At 43.4% G+C, this 27,699-nt stretch overlaps 1 protein-coding gene across 1 annotated transcript in view; it reads left to right on the top strand.

Moving 5' to 3' along the window:
* SEZ6 (seizure related 6 homolog) overlaps positions 1–27,699 on the top strand; it is a 533,546-nt gene that overhangs the window by 272,354 nt on the left and 233,493 nt on the right. The gene's annotated exons all lie outside the window — the stretch shown is intronic.

Below are 27,699 nucleotides of genomic sequence, written 5' to 3'. Positions count from 1 at the left end.
TTATTTTTTTTTACACCACTTTGAGGCTGCTGCAACCGCACCTAGCCTTTCTGCTGCCTGAGGTGAAAACTGAAATGACGCCCTCCCCATGCCAAATTCTCAACCTAACCCCTTCCCTCCAGCCTTAATGTTAAAGGCATACTTGGAAAACATTACAAATAGTGCTACAAAGCATACTGGTTAATATAGCGATACAGTTGAATATGCAGAGATCAACACTTCCACAATGAAGGCACTCATTGCACAAGGTCTTTCTGCTGCCCCCTACTTGGCCCTACCTGGTGCTACCTGAGGCAATCATCTCAGCACGCCGCATTGGCAGTGCGCCCCTGGGCTGCTGCCTCAAATTTATTTTCACACTGGAAAACACCTTTAGGTTATTGTATTTCTCTGTAAATGCATGGAGAGGTTGTTGACTCAGGTAGCAGGTTTAACATGGTTGGAACCAGTTAAAAAGCAAGGTATATGGGTGGTGAGAGGATGCAGTATACATGACCAAAGTAACGTAGCTGAAGACTGCAATATCCATCATGCATTGCAATCTTACAGCTTCCTCTGCCTCCCCCTTCCTTCTGTCTTACTACTGCATTCCTGTCTCCTTTCACCTCAGCAGTGGCGTTGCTAGGTTAAAACATTCAGGGCCTGGGCCCCTGATGTTTTGTCCCAGGCCCTGAATGTCCTGCCTGCCAGCTAGATACAACTATATTGCCGTCCTCAGGATGGCAATACAATTAAATCTAATGCACTGGAAGATCTGAAGGACCTGTGATGACATCACAGGCCATGTGACCAGTAAAACAGGCAGTGGTTGAGAAGGACCTGCGATGATAACACCATCATGTGACCAGTGCAAGAGAGGTTGGTAGTGAAGAGGAGAAATCCTGGGGGAAGAAGCTGTGGTGATGTCTGCTATATGAGGAGAGGTAAGTGAAGGGAGAGGCAGAGCAATGCTGGGAGTTGTGATTATTTAACTGGGACTTTATGTTAAGGCTGAAAGGAGGGATGTTATTTACAAAGAACTGTGTATTGGAGGTGGCTGGGGAGGGAGTGACGTTATTTACATGGGACTGTATGTTGGAGGGGGCTGGGGCAGGGTGATGTTATTTACATGGGACTTATGTTGAAGGCTTCTGTGGGAGAGGATGATGTTATTTACATGGGACTGTATTTTGGAGGGGGCAGGAGAGATGGTGTGATGTTATTTACATGGGACTGTATGGTGGAGGGAGGAATATAACTACAGGGGGCATGATAAATACTGGGGGACCTTCAGGGTGAGCATTATAACAGTAGGGGGCAGTATAAATACTGGGGGCACTGCAGGGGTATTATAAATCCAGGGGACATTAGGCGTTCTTATTACTACTGGGGGCTCTATAGGAGGGACTTATAGATCTGCCTTATTTCTACTAAGAGCACTATGGGAGGGGGGGCTTATTACTACTAAGTGGTCTGTAGATAGCTTTATTACCACTGGGGGGGGAAATAGGGGGCCTTATTTCTACTGGGGGCTCTGTGAGGGTATAATTAATACTGGAGGGCTCTTCTAGTAATGGGGGCACTCTTGGGGAGCATTATCACTGTTGGGGGCACTGTAGGGGGCAGTATTACTAATGGGGCATTCGTAGGGAGCATTATCACTGTTGGGGGCACTATAGGGGGCAGTATTACTAATGAGGGCATTCTAGAAGGGAATTACCATTGGTGGGACTATAAGGGGGCACTATACAGGATAGTTCTTGGGGGAATTGGGGAGCACAGCAAGCAGCAGGCTAACACTGTGGGGACTCCAGGATGGGAGATGAAGATAGAAAAGTGAAGAAGCTAAGATATCTGTGTGTCACACTCTGCAGAGACGAGGCGCGGCTGAAAGAAATTCTACGGACCAAATGGAGAACATGATGACAGAGAAGATCATCAGAGAAGACGTCACCTGGAGGCCCTGGATGTGACAGGTATGTGCTGCTGTATAGCAAGTACAACAAAATGTGGTGTGTGGGGGGAGGGGGTCGATTTAGAGAACTGGGCCATATTCATTGGGGCTTGGGTCCTGGATCTTATGAGACCCTAGCAATGCCCCTGCACCTCAGTATAATTCCTAGAAATAGTTCTCAGCATTTTGCAGTAGATGGATATTAGGCTGTAACAAGCATTCTCTTCTACAGCTGTAGGAATGACTGGGTGCTACTGCACATACTCAGCTTTCTCTCTGACAAGCAGAGAGAATGCCTACGCCCCACATAAAGATCAGCACGCCAGTAAGTATCTGGCTAGAAAGTAAGTGATAACTGCACTAGCATCACTACAAGGACATTGGCCAAGGTATACTTCTTTAACACAAGGTGGCACTCTTACAGTATGCAGAAAACAATATCTGGTATAGAAAAAATAAGTTTCAATAACATTAATTTGCAAACATTTATATTGGATTTTGAGTTTAGTGAATGGTATTTTAGGTATGGTGTTTTAGTGGCACAATTTTAATAGGGACATTTTTTTGAGAAGCTCATGGTCATTTTTATAGAATTATTCAGTTGCAGTTATTCAAAGAAGAAAAATGACCCTGTTGTTATGACTCATTGAAAATATGCAAGACTTGGCAAGACTACACAACAAACAGCAATTTCTAAAGACCCATCTAATTCTACAGAACAGAAGTGTACAGAAGTGTCGCAGTAATAATTCAACGCACCGATCATTACGGAAAGAGCTATGTATGACTGGAGAAGTCACCCTACTAAAACAAGTCACATTCTCAAATGCATCTAGATATCTTCTAAACAATGCAGGACGTTCAATAATTATTGAGATAAATTGGACAGTTCCTTAAATGTACTTGGTTTTATCATCAGTTAACCATTTCCCAACCTCCGCTGTTTATGTACGGCGAAAGTCTGTTATTTAAAAATGGTGCCTGCTAGTGAGCGCAGTCGGTGCCATAGCCGCCCGGTTTCTGCTGTTTGAAACAGCAGACACCCAGGGCTAATGATTGAGATTGGCAATAATGCCAGTCGCAGAAATTTAACCCCTCAGTTGCTGTGTTCAAATGTGACCATGGCATCTGAGCGCTAAATACCCAGAAGCAGTGCGATTTGGGCCTGGAATGGCTCCTTCACGTGGTGATTAAGGGAGCTGTTCATTTGTATTGATGTGCTGGGTCTCTCTGATGAAACCTTGCGTATCATAGCTGTAGTTGAGCTGGAGGTGAGCAAATGGGGCTTACAATACAGTGCTAATTAAATGCAATGTAAGCTGAAAGTGGTCTGTAGATTGCATATTCAAGCTCCCTAGGGGGGCTAAAAAAAGGTTAAAAAAAATTTAAACATTTTTAAAATAGAAAAATTCTAATCACCCCACTTTCCCCAGAATTATAGCCATCGACACATCCTAAAATGCCCTCACTAAAATATAAATGTATTTATCCCGTACAATGAATGCCATAATGTTCATCAAAATGGCCGTAATGTAATCAAAATGGCCAATTCCCGTTTTTTTCATCGCTCCACTTCCCCCCCCAAAATGGTATCAATAAAAACTACAGATTGTCCCGCAGAAAATAAGAAAACCAAACTGTAAAAAGTTGTACGGGTCAGAATATTCTGGTGAAAAGAAATAATTAATGTTTTCCAAAGGTTTATTTTTTTCTGTATTAAAACGCAAGAAAAACTGCACAAATGTGGTATCACTGCAATCGTACTGACCCAGAGAATGAAGGGCATGGGTCAGTTTGACGGCATAGGGAAGACGTAAAAACAAAACCCATAAAAGTTTGGAAGAATTGCATTTTTTCTTTCCAATGCCACCCCATTCAGATTTTTTCTTTCCAGCTATATTGTATGCAACAATAAATGGTGCCATTAGAAAGTACAAAGTGTCCCACAAAAAAAAACAAGCCCTCACACATCTATACGAACGGAAAAATTAAAAAGTTGGTGTGGTTTCGGAAGGACAGGGAGTAAAAAAAACACAAATGGAAAATCCCAGGGTCATGAAGGGGTTAATAAATTATCCAACAATGCCCTCCTTGTTTCATTATAACTTTACACAAGGCAAGGGTAAATGCAACATGGCAAAAGGCTCACAATTTTTTATGGAAGTCCTGCATTCACACGTCCGTGATTTCCATCAGTGATTGTGAGCCAAAACCAGGCGCGGCTCTAACCACAGAAGAGGTGCAGATCTTTCCCTTACCCTAAGTTCACACCTGAGCGTTTTACAGCGCGTTCAAACGCGCTGTAAAACGCTCAACACATGAAAACCAATGCTTCCCTATGGGAATGGTTCTCACCTGGGCGTTTTACAGCGCGTATGATCGCGCTGTAAAACGCCCGACGCATAATCAAGTACTTGAGCTTCTTTGGGGCGTTTTGACGCGCGTTTGTGGCCATAGGACACTGCAGTCAATCACACAAACGCGCGTCAAACGCGCGTTTACTATTACAAAAAACGCGCATAAAAACGCGCGACAAAAACACGCGTAAAACGCGCGTTTGAGAAACGCTCAGGTGTGAAAGCAGGGTAATACCTTATGTCTGTGGAGGCTCCAGTCCTGGTTTTGGCTCACAATCACTGATGGAAATCACTGACCGAAACACACAGACGTGTGAATGAGGCTTTAGGCCTCATGCACACGGTCGTTGTTTGGGTCCGCATCGGCGGCTCGGATGCGGACCTATTCACTTCAATAGGGCCGCAAAAGATGCGGACAGCACAGCATCCGTTGCTCCGTTCCGCGGCCCCGCTAAAAAATATAACATGTCCTATTCTTGTCCGCTTTGCGGACAAGAATAGGCATTTATATTGACGGCCGCCCGTTCCGCAAATTGCGGAAGGCACACGGACGGCTTTCGTTTTTTGTGGATCCGCGGTTTGCGGATCGCAAAAAATGGCATGGTCGTGTGCATGAGGCCTTAGTCTGTGTTGGTAATCAGTGGGTGGAATAGTAGATGGAAGATAAAACTGCCATACTGTAACTATTTCATAGAGGAAATCTCCTAACTTGATTCCTATATAAGGTTCCATTTTGGCTTAAAATCACTTTGGACATACAGCGTCTATTCTGGTTACTAATATTTCTTGGGAGATGCTTGAAAATCCAGAAATATGTCAGCTTTTATGTTTACCAATTTATCTCACATACTGTATGTTCAGAAGGATTTGCATGCATATGTATGAGTAATATTAACAGCTCTTTCCTAAGGCCGGGTTCACATCACCGTTTAGTTTTCCAACAGTCAGAAGAACAGAAAAATAAAGAAAAAAATGGACCCTGTATTTTAAGCAGCTGTTAAGCTCAGTTATGCACATTTTGCACCCGTTTTAGCCATTTCTCAAGCATATTGGATCACAGTAGGCATGAATAAAACGTAACTTTTAATATTTAATGTTAATAATTTCCACCACTTCAAAGTATAGATATGAACAAATACAAAAATTATTGTGCCATCGTATTTTCTTATCACCTTGATCGAAACAGAGGGGAGAGACTGATAGAGAGGACACGCGGGGGACCACGCTATCCCTACGAGGACCCTCAATAGTGCCTGATGGTGGATGGCCTGTGGTCTCGTACCTGCCCTGACACCCTCAAATAACCCTAAAACCTCCCAACGCATTTCCCCTAGAAAAAGTTTATCAGGGGAGAGATAATGGGTAAAGAAACAAAACACAACACAAAATTACTGTAAATCCCAGATATACAAGATGAAAGCCAATATATGCTACAAAAACAATGATTCACTATGCACCAAATGAACCCGATACTGGATATAGATAGTTTAGCTAGCCAATAGCCCCAACAGCCACGTCATTCAGGAGTGGCCTTAATTCTGCAACCAACTCGTTCACCGGTGGCCTTGTCCTTCTATAGGTTATACATAATTTATACAGTGTGTCCAGATATCACTGACCTAGAAAAATGCACTTATTGGCCTTAATTCTGCCACCAACTCGTTCACCGGTGGCCTTGTCCTTCTATAGGTTATACATAATTTATACAGTGTGTCCAGATATCACTGACCTAGAAAAATGCACTTATTGGCCTTAATTCTGCCACCAACTCGTTCACCGGTGGCCTTGTCCTTCTATAGGTTATACATAATTTATACAGTGTGTTCAGATATCACTGACCTATAATAATGCACTTAGATAAAATAAGATGCTCAACTAAGCACGTATCCACCTAATTTACATATATAGGATTGCCAATGCCCAGATATCACTGATATATAATAATGTACTTAGATAATGTAAGATGCTAAACTAAGTACCGTACGTGTCAACCAAATTCACACATATAGGGTTAATGCCACCAAAACTATTACCTGAATGGTGGTATATCCAGACATTAGTGACATATTTGGATCATATAAGATACTCAATTCAGTGACTATCAGCCAATATCCACATATACAGGGTTAACAAAATATCAGAATAGCACTTCACACAGAGAACTTGATTGTGGTCAAAAGACCTCTTACATATTCTATGGTAGCATAGGTGGCATAGGTGGCAGGAGGGCTGATGTATAAATGGATGGTTACATCGATGACCCCTCCGGCTGGTGCAGGCGTGGATGTCCTGAAAATAGATTTCTCAAGCATTACTATCCTTTCTCAAGCACTAACAGTGTCTCTTGGTACTCAAATACCCCCAGACTTACAGTAGGGCTGAATTGCATGAAACCCAGACGGTTGAAAGAAACATATATGAAGAATGTATCAACACTGGCAGACAACAATGTACTGAAATAATCTCACCAATAGATGAGAGGAACCAAATGATGATAGCCATGGATGAAAGGGATGGAAGTCTGGTAAAGGAGTAGATGGAAGATGCTAATGATATACAGGCTGAGAGTGGATGAATGACAGAGAACAGATATAATGAACTGATCCTGCTCTGACATACAGTCCAGCAAGAAATCTAAGACAAATCAAAAACCAACTTAACAAACAAACCTCAAAGCTGATGGCAGAAAAACCACTGGAGAACCACAGGCCCCAGGATACACTGAAACAATAAAATAGACCGGAACAAGGTACTGAATCTGGAAACAAAGGCTTGGACTGGACACACAAAGGCTAAGCAATCAACAACTTCACCCTAAACTTTCCAGTCCAAGCTAGGAGATAGCCTAAACCAGACTGCTATGCAACCTCCCCAACCATGTTAATAAGCAGCCAAGCACGAGGCTACAGAGAAATCTCTGTTGTTCATAACAGATTTATAGATAGATAAATAGATAGACAGACCAATCAATCGATAGATAGTAGATTGGCCTATGGTTCCACTACTCCTGACATGCCTGTTTTAATAGCTCCATGCATTTCCCATGTAAAAACAATCCTGGAACATCTATTCTGATGACTATATGTTGTGCCATTCCTTTATTATTTCTACTAGAAGCAGGGGCGTACACATAAATCATTGGGCCCCATAGCAAGAATCAGAATTGGGCCCCCTAACTCTGCCCGTTACCCACCCCTGGCCCTGGCTCCTCCGCTGCCACACCCATTTGCTAATAAGTAAAGAAATGCAATGTATAAATAACCTTTTAAAACTGTTATGGATAAATCATATTTTTTTTTTATAGAGGGAACCGCATTCCTCCTCCTTCACTCACAGGTGCCGCAATCGGAATTGATCGTGGCACCTGGAGGGTTAAATGATGGGGGCAGTGCACTGTCCAGAGACATTTACATCCTATGTGACTGATATCAGCAGCTCCTCTTATAACGCTCCAGTGCTGATATAACCTCAAGAGACATTACATCATACATAGGGGGATGAGGGCTGGGAAAATTTTAAATGCCACTGATGGGGGAGGGGGGGAGTCACTGGGAGACATAACTTCTTGCTCTGCATGAAGTATAGGTGAGATAGTCGGTGGGCAGAGGTCTGTGAGGGGCTGGAACAACAGGAGGTGTGCAGGGGCAGCAGTTTCAGGACTCTGCCTTCCCTCCCACAGTAACTTACCCCATTGCTGCTGTGTAGGAGGACCAGTGAGGGGACTGAACTTTATACTGGAGGCACAGTGACACAGGAGGTCAGAAGGTGCAGAGTCTCCATCATCTCCTGCTGCTGCCTCCGCTCCTCTGGCCTCGCCCTCCTCACACATGAAGGAATATCCCACTGCAGAGAGGAGGGGGGGCTGTCCGCTCATGTGGGGTCGGTGAAGTTTACTTTGGAGAAAGGAACAAGCCCTGCAAGGTACTGTGCTATCCCTTTCACCAAAGTAAAACTAAATGCAGTCCAGCAGCAGAGAAGAGAGGGTGGTGGTAACTGGGAGCCGGCCCTTGCTTCAATGCACTCTGGGCCCCCCCATTCGCACGGGCCCCATAGCAGCTGCGTGGTCTTCCTATATTGGCAGTACGCCACTGACTAGAAGTTATGAATGATTTGCTAGCAGTCTGCAGTAAGGGTACAGAGGGGAGGTAACCAGTTGGGGGGTGTACCTGCACAGTCTGAAAATGGCCACACTGAATGGATAGAGTGAGTCTGTGCAGGTACACCCCCCACCCCCTTACTGGTTACCTCCCCTCTGTACCCTTACTGCAGACTGCTAGCAATCCATTTATAAATTCTAGTACAAATAATAAAGGTATGGCACAACATACAGACATAAGAATAGATGCTCCAGAATTATTACACGGGGAATGCAATATTAAAACAGGCATGTCAGGAGTAATGACAGAGATTGCAGAGATCAGATGTTTATTCCGGGGGCACATTGCAATGAAATTAAATTTATTATTTAACTTTACTGATTGGCAATAAAATGTAGCTAAATCACAAAAAGAAAAATAAGTTTACAAACAGCCTTAGGAATGTCTTCTGCCAGCAGTGCACGCAGGGCTACCTATTTCTGATTCATAGGGCTCATGCACACGACTGTTGTTGTTTTGCGGTCCGTTTTTCACTGATCCGTTTGTCCGTATCTGAGTTTTTTTTTCCTCTGATTTAAGTCCTCTTCCGTTCCGTTATTGCACAAAAAATATCCGTATGATTTCCAGATTTGATCCGTTTTTTTGCGGATCATATACAGAAACAGTAACTTATTAATCACCAAACACACAAGCAATATGGGCTGGGCATAGCATTTCTACAGCATGGATGTGTTCTGTGTGCGTTCAGTATTTTTTGTGGACCCATTGACTTGAATGGGGCCTCGGACCGTGATTTGCGGACAATAATAGGACATGCAGTACTTTTTTGCGGAACAGCCATGCGGACAAACGGAAACGGAATGCACACGGAGTAATTTCTGTATTTTCTACAGCCCCATTGAAGTGAATGGTTCTGCATACCGTCCGCAAAAAAAACGGAACGGAAGCGGAAAGAAAATATGTTCGTGTGCATGAGCCCTTAAGGGAACGCTCTTTTTGCAAATAATTTTTGCAAACTTTTTTATTTCTTTTTCTCACTGTTTTTGCCACTGGTCAAGGCTGCAAAATTAAAAGTAGAACTGTGTGTGTATAGAGAGAAGCAAGCTGCATCTCCTTCAAAAACAGCGTGGGAGATTTATGGATCCACTAAATGGGTGTGAAAGCTTGAGTGCACTGCCTCTGCCCCCTTTGTTTAAGGCTTCAGAAAGCATTATGGACTTCAGGAGAAGATTTTCCAATCTAAAGGTATGAAATAGAAATTTCAAGAGGTTGAGCAAAGCATCTAGTTGCCCCATGTAATATGAACCATCTATTTGGCTCCGTAGGGAGATGCAATGAATCCTTTTAGCAATCATGACTTGATATGAGTGGAAGACACAAACAGCGCTTTACATTATGACAATTGGTATTTCTATAACATGCTGTCCAGTGCTCAGAAATCCGATTCCCAGGCTGTTGATTGTAGAGAATCCTATTAGCATGTAAGTGATGTAAAGTGACAGTGTGAGCAATGATCCTATCATAAATCTATTGAATTGAAAGTGGGGGACCAGAAAACTGGAGGACTCAAATGAATTTTTTCTGTAACATCAAGTATGATAAATTTCCCTGCTTATATTTGCAATATACATAACTGTTGTTTCAGAATAAGCTGTTGTGTGTGTGTACATGAGTGGTAGTATTTCTGGTCATTGCATGAATTGTATATGATATTTTTCACCGGGTTTACCCTCTGCAGGCTTCATCTCTAATTCTCAGTTGTCCCTAAGCTAGTGAGTGGAGGCTAGCTGCTATGATGTCTCCTATATGCTGCACACAGAAACTAGAGAAACTAGAGAAATTTCTTAAATATAGAAGAGCAGCAGCAACATGGAAGACATTATGGAGAAGTACTGAGCCGCGTAGATGTGAATCTAGCAACTGTCGGACAGTAAACAACTACTCTTAGAAGGAAGGTCGCCAGACTCCTTTGTTTTACACTTCAGGCCACAGTCTGGCTGCTAGGTCTCTTCCTGTGCATGTATTAGAGTTTATTCATTGAACCTTACCCTGCACTACTGCAAGGGTTAATTACCCTTTTGCTCTGTGTGCAGCTGCTTGACCAATGATCTAGTCCTATCTCCTTTATATGCTGGGGTGTTTGCTCCACCCCTTGCCTGAGCAATCTCTAGCTTGCTAGGTCCTGCAAAAGAGCTATAATTCATTTGTCTTCCTTTGTACTGACTTCTGCCTGATTCCTGGATTCAGTCTCTTTGCAACCTGATCTGACCCCTGCCTGTTCTCCATTCTGATCCTGTGCTGCCTGCCCTGGCCTCTGGACTGTTTCACAGATTTGTACTTATTCTGCCTGCCCAGACCTCTGACTTTGCACCAGTGTCTCCAACCCCAGTGGTTCAGCAGCCAACCACAACAGGACCATTCCAAGAGATGGCAGCCTGGTGGCTCCTCTGCAGTAAAGGCCAGATTCCTGTATAGGAGTTAAAGGTTAAAAACCAGGGGAATGCCAGGATAATGCCTTCAGGACTAGCCCAAAGTCAAACTAGTTGGTTGGAACAGTGAGTTCCCACTCACTGCCTGTAACACCAGTAATGTGATCCCTTAGGCCCCTTTCACACGAGGGAGTATTCCGCTCGGGTGCAATGCGTGATCCGAACGCATTGCACCCGCACGGATTCCCGGACCTATTCATTTCAATGGGGCTGTGTACATGTGCATTGGTTTTAACGCATCACTTGTGCGTTGCGTGAAAATCACAGCATGTTCTATATTCTGCGAATTTCACGCAACGCTGGCCCCATAGAAGTGAATGGATCTGCATGAAAATCGCATCGCATCCGCAAGCAAGTGCGAATGCTATGTGTTTTTCAGAGATGGTTGCTAAGAGATGTTGTTTGTATACATTAATTTTTTTTAAAACGCACGTGTAAAACGCATCAAAACGCATTGCACCCGCACAATAAAAACTGAACAACTGAACGCGATCGCAGGCAAAGCTGAATGACTTTGCCTGCGAAATCGTGCATTTTTCACTAAAAGCATTCGCAACGCATCTGGACCTAATCCGGACACGCTCGTCTGCAAGGGGCCTTAGTGAGATGAAAGCCCTTCTCATCTCCCAAGACAGATTTAGATGTGAATTTTAAAAGTAAACTGAGCGAAAGAAATGAGTCTGAAGTGGAGAAAAAGGCATTTTCTCTTATGCAATATACTACAAAGTTTGTCATTTTTGGCATACTATTGATTTATGTAAATTTTTTATGTCCACATTTAATAGCATATACAACATTTCCATAGTTGTGAATTTATCTACTACACATGAAGTATTTCTTCTGGGAATTGTTTGAACTGTTTACTTCCATTCCATGGAAAAGAACAGCGGAAGCCAACGCAACAGATGTTACATAGATTTTTATGGTCATTAAAGAATAGAAAAGCAATAGATATTGGAGAAGGAGGGGTAGATAAAATTAAGAGGAAGTGTTTTGTTTAGAAGGATAATAGTAAATGTGAAGTATGGGATATTGGGTAGGCAAGACAGGCAGACTCTGCCTTGAGTGCAGCTGTATAAGGCACCTAGAAGTGCTCAGAGTCACTACATAAAGATGACAGCTGTTCCATCAAATTTCAGGGAAAGGATCACCTGTTAGATGACAGCTGCTCTGTTCTCACCTTCATTAGCCAATCTCTTAGACTCACAGGAGGGGATTTATTATCTCCCTTGCGCCAGAAAAGTGGCTTTAAAGAGTCGCAAGCTGTGCATTTGTGACTTTTTAAATGTGACTTTGCCAGGCCCTCGTTTTACAGTTCCCTCAGCACTTTTATAAAAGGGGGCGTGGCAATGGCAGGAAAGGAGCGTGGTCATGGCAGGAAAGGGCGTGGCCATGACAGGAAATGGGCGTGTCCAACTTCAGAGACAAGCTTATCTTCATTTACACCAGTTTTCTGGTGCAAATGAAGCTAGAAATATACGGCATCTCTGAGCTGTTGCAGATTTCTGTGTAGGCATACTGGCTGCTGGAGGATGCACCTAATTTTTGACGAGGCATGCACCTCATCATAAAATAGACGCATCCTCTGGCAGCACAGGGGATATCAAGACAAATGCAGAAAGCACCAGTCTTGATAAATCCTCCCCATAGACCCTTAAGAACACTTAAAAAGGAGCTGTCACCTCTCCTGACATGCCTGTTTTAGTAGCCACATGCACTTCCTATGTAATAACAATTCTGGAGCATCTAGTCTTCTGACTAAGATGTGGCGTTCCTTTATTATTCCTGCTGGGAGTTTTGAATAAATTGCTATTAGCCTTCAGTAACAGCCCAGAGGGGTGTTAACCAGTTGGGGGGGGGGAGTGTACCTGCGCAGACTCACTTTATCCAATCAGTGCTGCCATTGTCAGACTGTGCAGGTACCCCCCCACCCCCAACGTATTACCACCCCTCTGTACCCTTACTGCAGACTGCTAGCAATTCATTCGCAACTTCTTGCAGAAATAATAAATGAATGGCACAACATAGAGCCATACGACCAGATGCTCCAGAATTATTACATGGGGAGTGCATGTAGCTTTTAAAACAGGCATATCAGGAGTGGTGACAGGTCCTCTATAAGGGAGAAAGATAATAACAGAAGGGATCAAACATTCAAAGAAGACTTGTCACATCTCCTGAAATGTATATTGTTCCATTCCTCTATTATGCCTACTAGAAGTTTATCAATAAATTACCAACTGAATTTTTACCAGTTGGGGTGTGTCCCTGCACAGTCGGACGCTGTCTAATCAGTGCTGTCAGTGAGAGACTCTGCAGGGACACTTCCCACTGGTAATATGCAGTTGTACCTTTATTCATAAACTTTAACAAGAATAATAGAGGAATGGTACAACATATAGTTCTAAGTAAAGATGCATCAGAATTGGTATCACATGGGGAATGCAAGTATTTACTAAAACAGATATGTCAGGAGCAGTGACAAGTATTCTAGTTCCTTCTGCTCAGCCGTCACTTAAAGGTCAAAAGCGATAAAACCTAGGTGTCGGAGCACAAAACAAGGATTTACTGAACAGTCGTCAGGTTACATCGATGTTGAGTTGTAATAAATGCAATTGAGTTATTATAGCACAGGGCAGTCCCTGTAACCGTGTGGCCAGAGAATAGCAACGCCTAATATATTATAAAGTATCTACACATCCTGTCCACTGAGATATAAACTATACTGGCCCACTCCGGAGGACCCTTTAATATACCTGGAACACAGTTGTGAGTTCACGTTAGGCTACTTTCACACTCGCGTTTTGGGCAGATCAGTCATGGATCTGCAAAAAACGGATCCGTTACAATAATACAACCGCATGCCTCCGTCATGAATGGATCCGTTTGTATTATCTTCAACATAGCCAAGACGGATCCGTCATGAACTCCATTGAAAGTCAATAGGAGACTGACCCGTTTTCTATTGTGCCAGATTGTGTCAGAGAAAACGGCAGGCAGCGTTTTGGTGTCCGCCTCCAGAGCGGAATGGAGACTGATCGGAGGCAAACTGATGCATCCTGAGCGGATCCTTTTCTATTCAGAATGCATTAGGGCAAAACTGATCCGTTTTTGAACCGCTTGTGAGAGCCCATGACGGATCTCACAAACAGAAAGCCAAAACGCGAGTGTAAAAGTAGCATTAGCGTATGGTGTCCTGCTCTATGGAGTGAATCACTGACGCCTACAGGAGAGCTCCACTTTCAATGATGCTCCATCACAGCCTGGTGCAGAACTATGTTTACTCGGACACACAAGGAAGCTCGCTCGCTCAGATTTTCATTTATGAGCTTCTGAATTAAGTATAACAAGTAGATCTGTTCCGAGGCTGCAGGGAGTAAAATTAATTTTGAAAGGAATAACAGAAAGGTGCTGAAGCTGATGTGTTCTTTGTTTTTTGACAGAGTGGAGCTCTCCCACGGCTTGTGATTAAAGGTTAAGCGGCCGCTTTCTTCTGTCTCAGCAGCACCACTTACTCATACAATCCTGTCATTTTATTCTTCAGCGCTGATGCTTAAAACATAACAAAAAAAAGGTTCACTGAGCCGTTGTTCCAATCTCCCTGATTCACACAGTGGAGTTCCACTGAGTAGCTCCTGTGGTATACCAGGACTCCATCATCTCATCCGTGTTTCTACATATGGCGGCATTTATTTTTCTGTTACAGCGTGCATGACAAATACGCCCGATTCTCATTGCTCTAAAGATATCGAAAGGCTTTGTGACTTCAGAAAGGCAGAGTGACTTAAAGCCGAGGAAACACAAACACCAAAACTCATACTTTGTGGTACACCAAAAAACAGATGACATCCGTGCTGCATCCGTTTTTGTATATTTTTTTTTGCAGATCCACTGTAACAATGCCTGTCCTTATAAGTTATAGGACATGTTCTATTTTTGTTGCGGAACAGACATGCTGACATACGGACACAGAATGTACACGGAGTGATTTCCGTTTTTTTTTTTCCAGCCCCTTTGAAATGAATGGTTCCACATACTGACCTGTAAAAAAATGGAACGGAAGAAAAATACTTTCGTGTGCATGAGCATCAAATGCGTAAAACTTTGCAAGAGTTTTTAATGTAGCCTTTGACAGTAACACGGTGCCGCCCTTGAAGATGGCACAGAAATGAAAGCAGACACGGACCTATTCAAAGAAGCAGAACTTTACTCTGGGTGAGGCACAAAAGGAAAAGGCACAGACAGAATCTACAAATATTACTTTTTTGGTTTCACCGTACATATTATGGTAAAATTATGTCATTACAAGACTCTACAGACTCTACGTGACGTAGCCTTAAAGGACCGTGTCACCCTGACCCTGCACTGGTGAGCGGGCGGACTGGTGAACAAATTGTATCGGTGAATAAATTGCGCTGCCACCGGCGGGATGGAGGGGGGGCACGTGCGGACTCGCAGCAAGCTTGTAGCGGGTCGGCTTGGGCAGGGCTGTCTTTAATATTGATTGGACCCTGGGGGAGAATTTACTTGGGCCCCTGGAGCCCGCCTTCGCACACCCTAGCATGCAATCACGCCCTCCACCACTATATATAATATAGCTTACAGTGAATTACTGTAAATACTTACAGTTCTGAAGACTCCAGCAGGCTCAGGATAGTGCTCTGGGCAGCTGGGCTCAGGGCTGGAAGTCTAGAAGTGGGCACCGATCTGCAGTTCAGGAAGGAGACCTGGGCTCGACTCACCCTAGCGTTACAGTGCACCCCAGAACCCCACGGTATGCAGTATAGCACCCTATAGTATACAGCACCCCACAGTATGCAATACATAGTATAACACCCCAGAGTATGCAGTATAGCATACTATAGCATACAGTACAGCACCCCACAGTATACAGTAGAGCCGTATAGCACTCCACAATATACAGCATCCCACAATATACAGTAGAGCAGTATAGCACCCAGTATACAGCAACCCACAGTATACAGTCAAGCAGTATAGCATTCCACAATATACAGCACCCCACAATATACAGTAGAGCAGTATAGCACCCAGTATACAGCACCCCACAGTATACAGTAGAGCAGTATAGCACTCCACAATATACAGCACCCCACAGTGTACAAAAGAGCAGTATAGCACCCAGTATACAGCACCCCACAGTATACAGTAGAGCAGTATAGCACCCAGTATGCAGCACCCCATAGTATACAGTAAAGCAGTATAGCACTCCACAATATACATCACCCCACAGTATACAGTCGTGCAGTATTGCACCCAGTATACAGCACCCCACAGTATACAGTAAAGCAGTATAGCACCACATAGTATACAGCACCCCACAATATACAGCACCCCACAGTATACAGTAGAGCAATATAGCACCACACAGTATACAGCACCCCACAATATGCAGTGCCCCCAGTATATAATCTCATACAGCAGCCCCCCAGTATCTAATCCCATACAGCAGCCCCCCAGTATTTAATCCTACATAGCAGCCCCCCCAGTATATAATCCCATACAGCAGCCCCCCCGGCCCAGTATATAATCTCATAAAGCAGCCCCCCAGTATATAATCCCACACAGCAGCCCCCAGCATATAATCCCACACAGCAGCCCCCAGTATATAATCCCACACAGCCGCCCCCAGCATACAATCCTCAGACCCTCCCCAGTAGTCACATACACCTCTCCAGCACTGACAGACTCTCTCCCCTCTACAGACACTGCTGAGCAGCCATCCCTGATCTTCCTACTCTGTAGACAGTTGGCCAATGCCTGTGATAGCAGAGCGCTGCCGACCCACATGACCTACCCTTCTTCTGCAGGCTTCAGCAACACTCCTGGAAGAAATAAAGGACCTTTGATTACTTTATAGCCATGTGACCAGTAATATCGCTATGTTACTGGTCACATGGTGATTATGTCATGTAAGGTCCTTTCTCCCACAGCTCTCCCTCTCTCACAGTTTGATCTGCAGTGCCGGTCTTCTGTTAGAATACTATACCTTACCGGCACGCAGGTAGGCATTGCAGCACCCCCCTGTAGCTGACAGCGTGACATCTGGGGCGGATGGCCCCCTCCCCTGTGGCACGCCACTTGATGTAATTGAAATTGTGGGCAGTGGCCAGCGGGGCTCAAGAGGCAGCTGCCTTTTGGTCCCCTAGGAACAACTGGGCATGGGGCAGCTGCCCCTTATGCCCTGCGTTAAAGATGGCCCTGGGCTTGGGACAACATCAAAAAGAAAAAAAAAGGGCATTAAAGGGGAAAGGGCAGAAGGGGGCAGGGGCTCAAGCCCCCTTTGAGCCCTATGTGTGCACGTCCCTGACTCCAGGTATTTGCCATTGAAGCGGTCGTAAAGACTATGTGTACAGTAGCCCTTACATGGGCCAACAATCAGGGCAATTATCAAGAAGGAGTATTCCTTGGACGTTCATTCCTGATCTGCGCAGTGTGCTGCCCCCTCAGGTGGAGCAGTCCCAGAGTGTAGGCTGCTGAGTGGCATACTGTGGCTTAATGTTTGTGTCACGGTTCTCCTACCTTCAGGCTGTCATTTCCTAGGGGTCAGTCTTCATTGTAGACATTCAGTTGAATAATAAAGTAAAGTCCAGACTTGGGAAAGTTTCAATCGTGTTTACATGAACAACGTGAACTCGACAATACAGTCAGTTTCAAAAGGTTTAGTGCTATTCTCCTTTACTTGGTTCCAGCAGGATGCAATATCGTGGCAGGCCATCTAAATGCTGCTCTCATATCTAACTGGCTTTGGCTTCAATATAGTTTGCTGAGGAGGTTTCATTTTGCTAGTTTTTCCTCTGCTCATTAAGGAAGTCTTTTAGTACAGGATGATGCAAGGGACAGGTGCTCTGCAAGCTGCTTCCAAGGGCTCCTGCAACAGGAGGGGGGCACACTCCCCTCATTGCACCAGGTCTAAACTTCAACTCCGTCCTTCCTCAGCAACCTCTCCCTTGGTGGAAATCAGGACTAGCCCACTTCTGCCCAAAAGGGGGAGAATGGAATGGTTAGTTCCATACTTTCTAAAGGAATCTGCCAGAACATATACCACCTGCTGGGAAACCAGGCACATTACATGTCATATAACGCTGCATAAATACATTATTAGGGCACAGTATGAGAGGACCTGGAAAAGAATACAAAGATGGCATGCATTGTTAACCAGTAGAGACAGTAGCTTGGTATAAAGATGGTAGTGCCCACTCTGGGGTACCACAGTTGCCCTGTGTAAGAGTGCATTGGATCATCCAATGAACGAAAGATCGATTGATCATTGGGAGAAAACATAGTTGATATGGACACCAAAATTATAATTAAGAGTCTGTATGGGAACGAGTGATTTCACCTCCACTCATCATTAGGAAATTATCATGAATTAATGATCATTCCTGATAATTGCCTACACAGTCAGCAGACTTAAAGAAGCCTTAACACCTTCCTGCAGAAATTCCCCTTTTTATATGCCTTCTTTTTTTTGTGACACTGATGCAAAAACCGATATTCAGCACATCAGCTGGAAATATCTATTATGTTTACAAAAAGAAAAGAAGAATTGATTGGAAGGAATTGTAACTTGGTAATAAAGTGGACCTGTCACTTACACATTAAGCATACATTATTGTTAAAAACAAACCTACAAACAAACGTAGCTTTCATTTAGAGCTTGCTGAGCTGCAAAGCTTCCCCTATATCAGCTTTGTAAGCCTTCATTAATCTCAGTCATAAGAGCTGTCTTCACAGCAGGCATAAATATTCATAAGAGTTAATGAGAGTTTGGATATCCTATGACTTTTTCATAATGTTAGACCCACCACAGGGCAATTTATCCATTTGGAGCAAAGTCATACATAACATTGTTAACTTGTCCTAGTTAAAGTTGTTTTCCGGGAGTTCAACATTGATGGCTTATCCTCAAGACAGGTCATCAATATTTGTTCGGTGGGGGTTTGACCCTTGCCAATAAGCAGTTTGAAGTTGTCATGGGGCTTCACATGACCTAAGTGCAGCTCAGTCCTAGTCAAGTGAATGGTTCTGGGCTGCAATACCAAGCACAGCCACTATGCAATGAACAGCACTGTGCTTGGTGAGCTGTGAGGAGGCCTCAACGCTCACCGGAGCATTGTGTCCACTTCAAACTGATCATGGGGGTACCAGGAATCAGCCCCCTACTGGTCAGATATTGATTACCTGTCCTGAGGGTAGGCTATCAATATTGAACTCCCTTAAAACCTCTTTAAGTGTATTGCCTTTCCATAAATGTCCAAAGCTAGCAACTTTTTTAAGCTTGACACACTTTCAACAAGTAGACAGCTTTCATGATTTTCACACCGGATCGCGGACCCATTCACTTCACATTGGTCCGCAATCACGGAGATGCGGAACCCCACGGAAGCACTACAGCGTGCTTCCGTGGTCTTTCTGGCTGTGCCTCCGCACCGCTAAAAAGTAGTGCATGCATCCGTCGGATGCGGATGGCGGACACCATTCAAGTAAATGGGTCCAAGATCTGCATGTGGCTGCCTCACAGTCGTGTCTGTGCATTGCGGACCGGCACACGGTCATGGGCATGAGCCCTAACTTGGACTCTTGATGTAGAGATATAGATAAAGGGAATCTGTCAGCAGTTTTATGTTGCAACGGGATGTGCTTGCTGGAGTCCTTGTTATCAAAAGCTGTGAGTTACCAGCTCTCCCATGGATGATTGACAGCCTCATCCTGTATTATGTGTAGGGTGCACTGAATAGACTACAGTCATCGGTCTTGCTACAGTTGCTTAACAGAGATTTTAAGGATACTGCTGAACAAAATATTAAGTGACCCTGCATTTAGATCAGATCTATGTCACCGGTTTATGCTGCCCTGAGATAGAAATGCATAAAACTGATGACAGGTAAGACTAAAAGACTAAATTATGTGTATGGGGATGTGTTGACTTTCCCCTAACAGATGATGTGTGCATTTCAACTTGCCCAAGTCCTTTTGTTCTTGGGGGAGAGATGCCAAAGGGGTGTAAGAGTAGCTTATTCTCCTCTCCTTATTGAAACCGAGCATGCACAGGTATGTGGGGGAGGGGGCGTCAGGAGGAATAGCTGTCAGCCAAATGAGCATTGGCTGACAGCTATTAAAGGTGTATGGCCATCATTGGGTTTTCTTAATGATGGTCTATGGCCAACCAAGTTTAGATTTACTTATGGCCATCTTCAGCTCTCCTTTATTGATGGTCTATGGTCAACTTTAGGTTTACTTAATAATGGTGATGGTCCATGGTGCCAAGAGTCAAACTGATTTTGATATACCGCACTGCTGGGCGCTACTCCGGTCAACCCATTGGCTACAGAAAGTACCTCCAACAGGACATGTATGATACCAAACCATGTTCACTGATAGAGTATGGCCATGTATGAGGAATTATCACCGAGCATGTCTAATGAGTAAAAGTGATCATTATTACATAACATCATGAGAAGTTTCACCATGACCAACTCCTACTCCACCTATAGACAACCAGCATTCTTTAGAATACTGAAGACAAGATGATATGTCAGCATGCTTCATTTTTGATATCTTCACAAGTATGGCTGATGTACTAGATTGGTTAATGACAATTCTACTTATATTTACCATATTTGTATATAGGTGGCACCTCTCCTAGTAATATAAACCCAGTTCTAAATTGTTCTACTAGATAGGGCTGAACAAAATACATATTTTACAGACCTAATTGAATCTTGTACTGGGAATTATCACCACTAAAAGACTCCTTGTATCCATATTATTCATTAAAACAATGCCCTTCACGGATAATAGTTAGACCCAAGTCCTCTTGACAGGATGGCGAGTGTTTGGTGCTTACTAATCATTGAGACTTTGATCTCATTTAGAGAATGATTAATTACCATGTGTTCGGTGCTTTGGACTTTAATTATTTCCCAGCCCCATGATTTCTTTGTCATTCCTTATCGTAAGTCTTGCTCTACAGGTCACTACTCCGCACATATCAAAGCTGTACATCATCTTGTATGGTAACTGTGTCATGTACAAAAGTGAAAACTTTTGATCAAATGTCTTCCATTCTATGCAGGGCTGTTCTTGTCTTGTCATCTTGGCTCAACTTTTCCCACACAGATAAAAGGAAGATAAAAATAACTGACATACAGCAAAAGCTGTTCTAATCCTATTATACTGGAAGCATCACCTGATGCCTCAGCTTGTTAATCCCGAAACTAGTGTCTTAATGGCAAATCTGGGGTGATGAACATGGCAGCACAGAGCCTTCATCAGTGCACCAGTCAATGGATATTGATCTCCGGACTTAAAGGGGTTCTCCGAGACGGAGCCACCTATTTTATGGCCAGGCAAGGTACAAAAAAGTGTCCTGGTGTTCAGTGTGACGCGTCATCTATGCCATCTAGAAGAAAGAAGTGACATACGCCATTATGTCACTTCTTTCGTCTAGACGACATGGTTGCTGGTCTAGGTGTAAAAAGATCACGATAAAGATCTCTGTATTGTCCGTTCAAATTTATGCACATTGCAATTAGGTCACCCGCCTAAGCTATCTTTTAGCTTAACTAGAAATTACTGGGCCCCACAGCAAATTTTTGAACAGGCCCTCCTCCCCAGCATCTTCTTCGCAACTACAGTCTCCTGTGCAACCCCCACTACTGAGGCTAGTCAAGATCACGCTCTCGGATGAGGCCCGGCAGCCAGTCGGTCCATTTCCTACAGTGTCACTGTATATAATGTCATCATATAGTACTGTTGATGGGGCCCTCACAATAAAATCTTTTACTCCTCCTTCTAGGTGGGTCCCTTCTGAGTCCGGGCCCCAAAACAGCTGCTTCCCCTATAGATACACCCCTGCTGTCTTGGCACTGCAAAAACTTCATTACCTTGGCCAATCTCCTTTGACCCGCTATGTCCTTCGGAGACACAGGTGCCCAAATTTTCACACGTTACATGTGTGATCTGACGAGCTGGCATTTAAACCGGGAACATTGTCAAGTTTGTAGAACGCATTCTTCCAACAGGCAAGTCTCTAAAGAAGGTGGAAATTAAGTCGATATTGACCTGAGTGATATATTTTTTTCACAATAATGCTAATTGGTGGCAGCTTTGGCGTTTCTCGGGATGAATTACGTTGTACAATCATTGAGGCCTTTACGCCATGTGTTACCCATCCTGTCTCTTAATTCTGCACTGAATTCCTTCCGTCTCTCACCGCATTGTTATACCCTCCCCGCTCCCGTCTCCGGACAGCCTTTGTATGAGCAGATGTTACCCATGCTACATAATTTATTTGGTTCCAACTTAATTACACCTTTTAATTAGTAGTCAAAACTCCATCTCCTAGTCAAACACCATTCCCTCTGCACTCCTTTTAAGTCAGTGACCCATTTAATTACAGAATGCTGTTTATGTCTTGCCTCATAGACAGATACAGGATTTTGGCTCTGAGTACAAGAGCAAAAGGTAAATTGGAGAGAAATACGTTTAATTTGTAAGTTTTGTCAGAATCACTGACGTTAGGCCCAGATGGCACAAGTAATTTGTGCATAGCATGAACTCTGATGCAGTTTTCACCCACTCGTATAGCGTTTTGTGCAATGCTCTGGTCAGCAATGTAGCAAAGCGTCACCTGCTACTACCCGAGTTGCTTTACTAGTAGGCTAGTATGGGAATTTAGCTATTTAACCCTATGTTCTCTCAACTAAATATGGACCAGATCTTGTGTCCATGTTTTTCATTGCTACCCACCATTGAGGCCATAGTGGCAATCATACAAGTAATGGTAGTGAATCAGTCCCCAAATCTCACACTGATGATGACATAGTTGTGTGATATTAATAGAGGACCTGTCACTTCTCCTGACATGTCTTTTTAGTAACTACCTGCATTCCCCATGTAAAAAAAAAAAAATCTGGAGCATCTTTTCATGTAACTTTATGTTGTGCTATACTTCTATTATTCCTCCTAGAAGTTATAAATGAATTATCAGTCCATCAGGGTGTTACCAGTAGGGAGTGTGTCCCTGCACAGTCTGTCCTTATCCAATCAGTGCTGCCAATGTCAGACTGTGCAGAGACACACCCCAACTGGTAAGTTCCCTATCAGTAGGCGTTTTGGAGTGTGAGGAAAGCCGCAGTACCTGGAGGAAACCCACACAGACACAGTAGAACATACAAACTCCATGAAGATGTTATCATTGGTAACCTAGGCCCCTAGAACTCTGCAAGGCCCCAGTGTTTACCACTGAGAATCCCAAGTTCTGTGAATGGCGACATATAGTCTTATAGTAATATTGTGATGTTAACATTGACCTTTTGACAGAGCTATAATACTAATTCCTAATTAAAATGTCAATTTACAATACACAATTTTAAATTTCTTATATTTATGTAGCTTACCTAACTTTGGGTGATACTTTAGTTGTATGTTCCTATGATTTATTTTTCAAACAAACATTATTCATTTATATGACAACTTATTATCATTATTTGTTCTGTTAATTTATTTAATATGCTTATATCAATTTAGTTGACAGATTTATAGTTTGGGTAATTCATACTGACATAATTTCTGTTTTTAATTAAGAAATTGTCATAAAATGCTACGGGCCACTGAATACAAAACTGTTTTTTAGATTAAATAAATTTTGACGCCAAGACGTTGTTTGCTGTTTGTATGTAGATAATTTTCACCACTAGACCAAAATGGCTTGAGAACAGCACAACAGCTTATAAAATCCTAGTTTGAAAGGAATGCTTCATTAGAAAATTACCAGTTTATGTTAAATGTAGTGGGTTTATTTTTACATTTTCTATCCTATATATTATTTTTTTTTATTCCCAAATCCTGCATTTTTTTTTTACATTGGCAATAAACGCTGCCCCTTTATGTTCTCTCTTCATTAGTCATCCAATGTATATACACTGATGAGCAAAAGGGTAACAATGTTTTTAACTATTGACTTTCAGGCTTCATGTCTCACCATTCACTTACCATCATTTTATAGACAATCATCTTGGCTATCTCATACATAAATTGCACTTGCAACTATTTAGCATATGATTAGTTCTGCAGATTCTTGTCTTGTAAACTGCATTGTTACTGTTTTGCTCCTAAAATTCTAAATTTAAATTTTTATTATTTTGTTAGTATTTTGTAAATCCACCTTTTGTAAATCCACCTTTCAGTACTTCCTGAATCCTTCTGGGCATGCTCTCAATCATATTCAAGCATATTTTGACCGAAATCTGTTCCCAGGTCTCTTCTACTAAGAGTTCCCAATGTTGGTGCATACTGGTCAACTCACTTGTTCAACTCACTTGAGTACGAATACAGCTTTTTCTTCAACTCTACCCACAAGTGTTCAATTGAGTTGAAGTCTGAGGACTGTGGGGGCTAATCCAGCACCTCTACCTCATTGTTATTGAACCATTTCTTCACCAGTCTCGACATATTATTTGCGTCATTGTCCTGTTGGAACACTATGTCGTCCTTTTCATACTCATAGTACTCAGGTGTACGAAGCAACTCATCTTGTAGGATACTCACATATAGCTCAGCATTGAGACCACCATTGATCCTAGTCAAGTATCCAACACCTTTGGCTGTGAAACAACCCCATATCATCAGGCTTTCTCCACCGAACTCGACAGTTCCTTCAATTTCTTGATTCATTAGCCCCCTTTTCCCTTCCAGACCCATTTTCACTCATCAGAACCCAGTCTATTGACTTTCATCTCATCGCTCCAAATCATCAGTCTCCAATCTTCTACTGTCCACTGTTCAAACTCAATCCGACACTTCTTATGACAATATTAAAGTCAAGGCTTCTTCACCTTTTTTCAGGCCACCATTGCAGACTTGTGTAATGCTCGTTGCACAGTGCTTGCATGGACGTCTGTGATCTCACTATTACGAAGCATACGAGTCACCTCCACTGCCGTCTTTGTAGCACCAGAACTTACAGACCTTGTGATGAGCAGACTTGTTGACTCTGATATTTTGCCTGGACGTCCACCTATTGGCTTTGGAATGGATGGACAGACTTTGTTTTGTATTCTTCCAACTCACATGATGCAGTTGGCAATTTTCTTGGCTGAGATATCACCATCGATGAGCTAAATGACGCAGTTTCTCTTTTCTTGGGAAATCTTCATGGCTGCTCCTGGATTTGAACCAGTGACTTTTCAACCTAATCATACACTGAGCTATTAGGGAATGTCAGAACAGGTTGTAATTTGTATTATACAAGAAGAAAAAGACTGTTCCACCACCAGGAGCAAAATCGTAACAATGCAGTTACATGACAAGAATCTGCATAATTAATCATATGCTAAATAGTTGCAAGTCCAATTTATGTATGAGATAGCCTAGTTGATTGCCTATAAAATAATGGTAGTTTCATTTCAATTCAAAGCTGTAGTGGATGGTGAGATATGGAGCCTGAAAGTTCAGAACATTGTGTATATTTACTGTGTATGCAGTATCCATCAATTGCAATTGGTGATGGTTATATCTACTCCCCCTCCCTGAACAAGGTCCTGTATACTGGTCACAAAGCATGTTTGCAACACATTCCCAGATAAGTCAATGAACTTCTCCTGTTCATTGTATGTAAAGTCCAGATAGCTGTTGTATTGCATATCTCTGAATCTTATTAACAGTGCTTCAGGCAAGATGACAACCTCCATAAATATGTAAAAAAAATCAAATTTAATAATTCTACTATCCGAAAATAAAAACAGATTAATAAAGGAACGTGTTTCACTATCTGGTTTTAATTAGTAGAAAAATATAGGTGATACTTTCCCTTTAAGTATTATTCTCTTTTCTACCGTACATGTACAGTGCATGTTGGGTCTACAAAGATGGTGTCCGCATGTCTGACAGAATGTAGCAATGCCGAGAATGGGGGAATGAAAGTGCTGATAATGTTAAATCGGTGTATGTCAAAAAAAGTATTATGTGACCGGAGATCCCCTTTAACATAATAATGTCTGCTTTTAGGGAGAATTAATATAGGATATACTGAGCCGCAGCACTAGTGACACAGAACAGGAATCTAAGAATAGAAATCTCACCACTTAAGATCATATATATCATAGAGACATCTCATACTGAGGGGTAGTGGCGTCGCTAGAGGGGGGCGAGGGGGGGCAATTGCCCCCCCTATGTTGTTCCTTGCCCCCCCAGGTGCCCCCCCGCTGATTCCCCCGAGTGAATACTAATGAGCGCTTCCATTAAGGAAGCGCTCATTAGTACAGAAGGACCAGGAAGTGGTGAACGCTCTGTACTCACCACTTCCTGGTCCTCGGCTGTCGGCTGTGCAGGGCTGCGCACAGCGTGAGGTCGCTCTGTGACCTCACGCTGTGCGCGCCAGTTTAGAGCACGCACAGTCGACTGAGGAGGGAGAAAATGGCAGGCGGCGTCCGTCCAGGAGCAGGAGAGGTAAGTGTTTTTTTTTTTTAATTTTATAAAAAATGTGGCTGCTGGGGGCATTATGGGGGCTAATAGGAGGCATATGCGGCTAATAGGAGGCATATGGGGCTAATTGGAAGCATATTTGGGGGCTAATTGGAGGCATATTTGGGGGCTAATTGGAGATGTATGGGGGCATTTGGAGGCATATTTGGGGGCTAAGTGGAGGCATATTTGGGGGCTAATAGGAGGCATATGGGGCTAATGGGAGGCATATGGGGCTAATAGGAGGCATATGGGGCTAATTGGAGGCATATGGGGGCTAATAGGCATATGGGGCTAATAGGCATATGGGGCTAATAGGAGGCATATGGGGGCTAATTGGAGGCATATGGGGGCTAATTGGAGGCATATGGGGGCTAATTGGAGGCATATGGGGGCTAATTGGAGGCATATGGGGTCTATGGGGCTAATTGGAGGCATATGGGGGCTAATTGGGGGCTAATTGGAGGCATATGGGGCTAATTGGAGGCATATGGGGGCTAATTGGAGGCATATGGGGTCTATGGGGCTAATTGGAGGCATATGGGGTTAATTTGAGGCATATGGGGGCTAATTGGGGGCTAATAGGAGGCATATGGGGGCTAATTGGAGGCATATGGGGGCTAATTGGAGGCATATGGGGTCTATGGGGCTAATAGGAGGCATATGGGGGCTAATAGGAGGCATATGGGGGCTAATAGGAGGCATATGGGGGCTAATTGGAGGCATATAGGGGCTAATTGGAGGCATATAGGGGCTAATTGGGGGCTAATAGGAGGCATATGGGGGCTAATTGGGGGCTAATTGGAGGCATATGGGGGCTAATTGGAGGCATATGGGGGCTAATTGGAGGCATATGGGGTCTATGGGGCTAATTGGAGGCATATGGGGTTAATTGGAGGCATATGGGGGCTAATTGGGGGCTAATAGGAGGCATATGGGGGCTAATAGGAGGCATATGGGGGCTAATAGGAGGCATATGGGGGCTAATTGAAGGCATATGGGGGCTAATTGGAGGCATATGGAGCTAATTGGAGGCATATGGGGGCTAATAAGAGGCATAATGGGGGCTAATTAGAGGCATAATGTGGGCTAATGAGGCATAATGGGGGCCAATGGGGCTAATAAGAAGAATAATGGGGGCTAATGAGGCATAAGGGCTTATATGGGGGCTGATATGGGAGTGATGAGAGGCATAATGAGGGCTAATGAGAGGCATAATGTGTCATCCACAGATCCCCCATAACAGTGTGTCTTCCACAGATCCACCATAACAGTGCGCCTGTGCACTGACGAGAGACAGAAAGAAGGGGAAAGAATCCGTGGAAGCAAGCAGAGGA

Source organism: Bufo gargarizans, chromosome 3 (genome assembly GCF_014858855.1).
Source record: "Bufo gargarizans isolate SCDJY-AF-19 chromosome 3, ASM1485885v1, whole genome shotgun sequence".
In the NCBI taxonomy this organism is placed as follows: Eukaryota; Metazoa; Chordata; class Amphibia; order Anura; family Bufonidae; genus Bufo; species Bufo gargarizans.
Note: the sequence above shows the minus strand (reverse complement) of the source record. Positions and strands in the feature narration are given on the sequence as shown.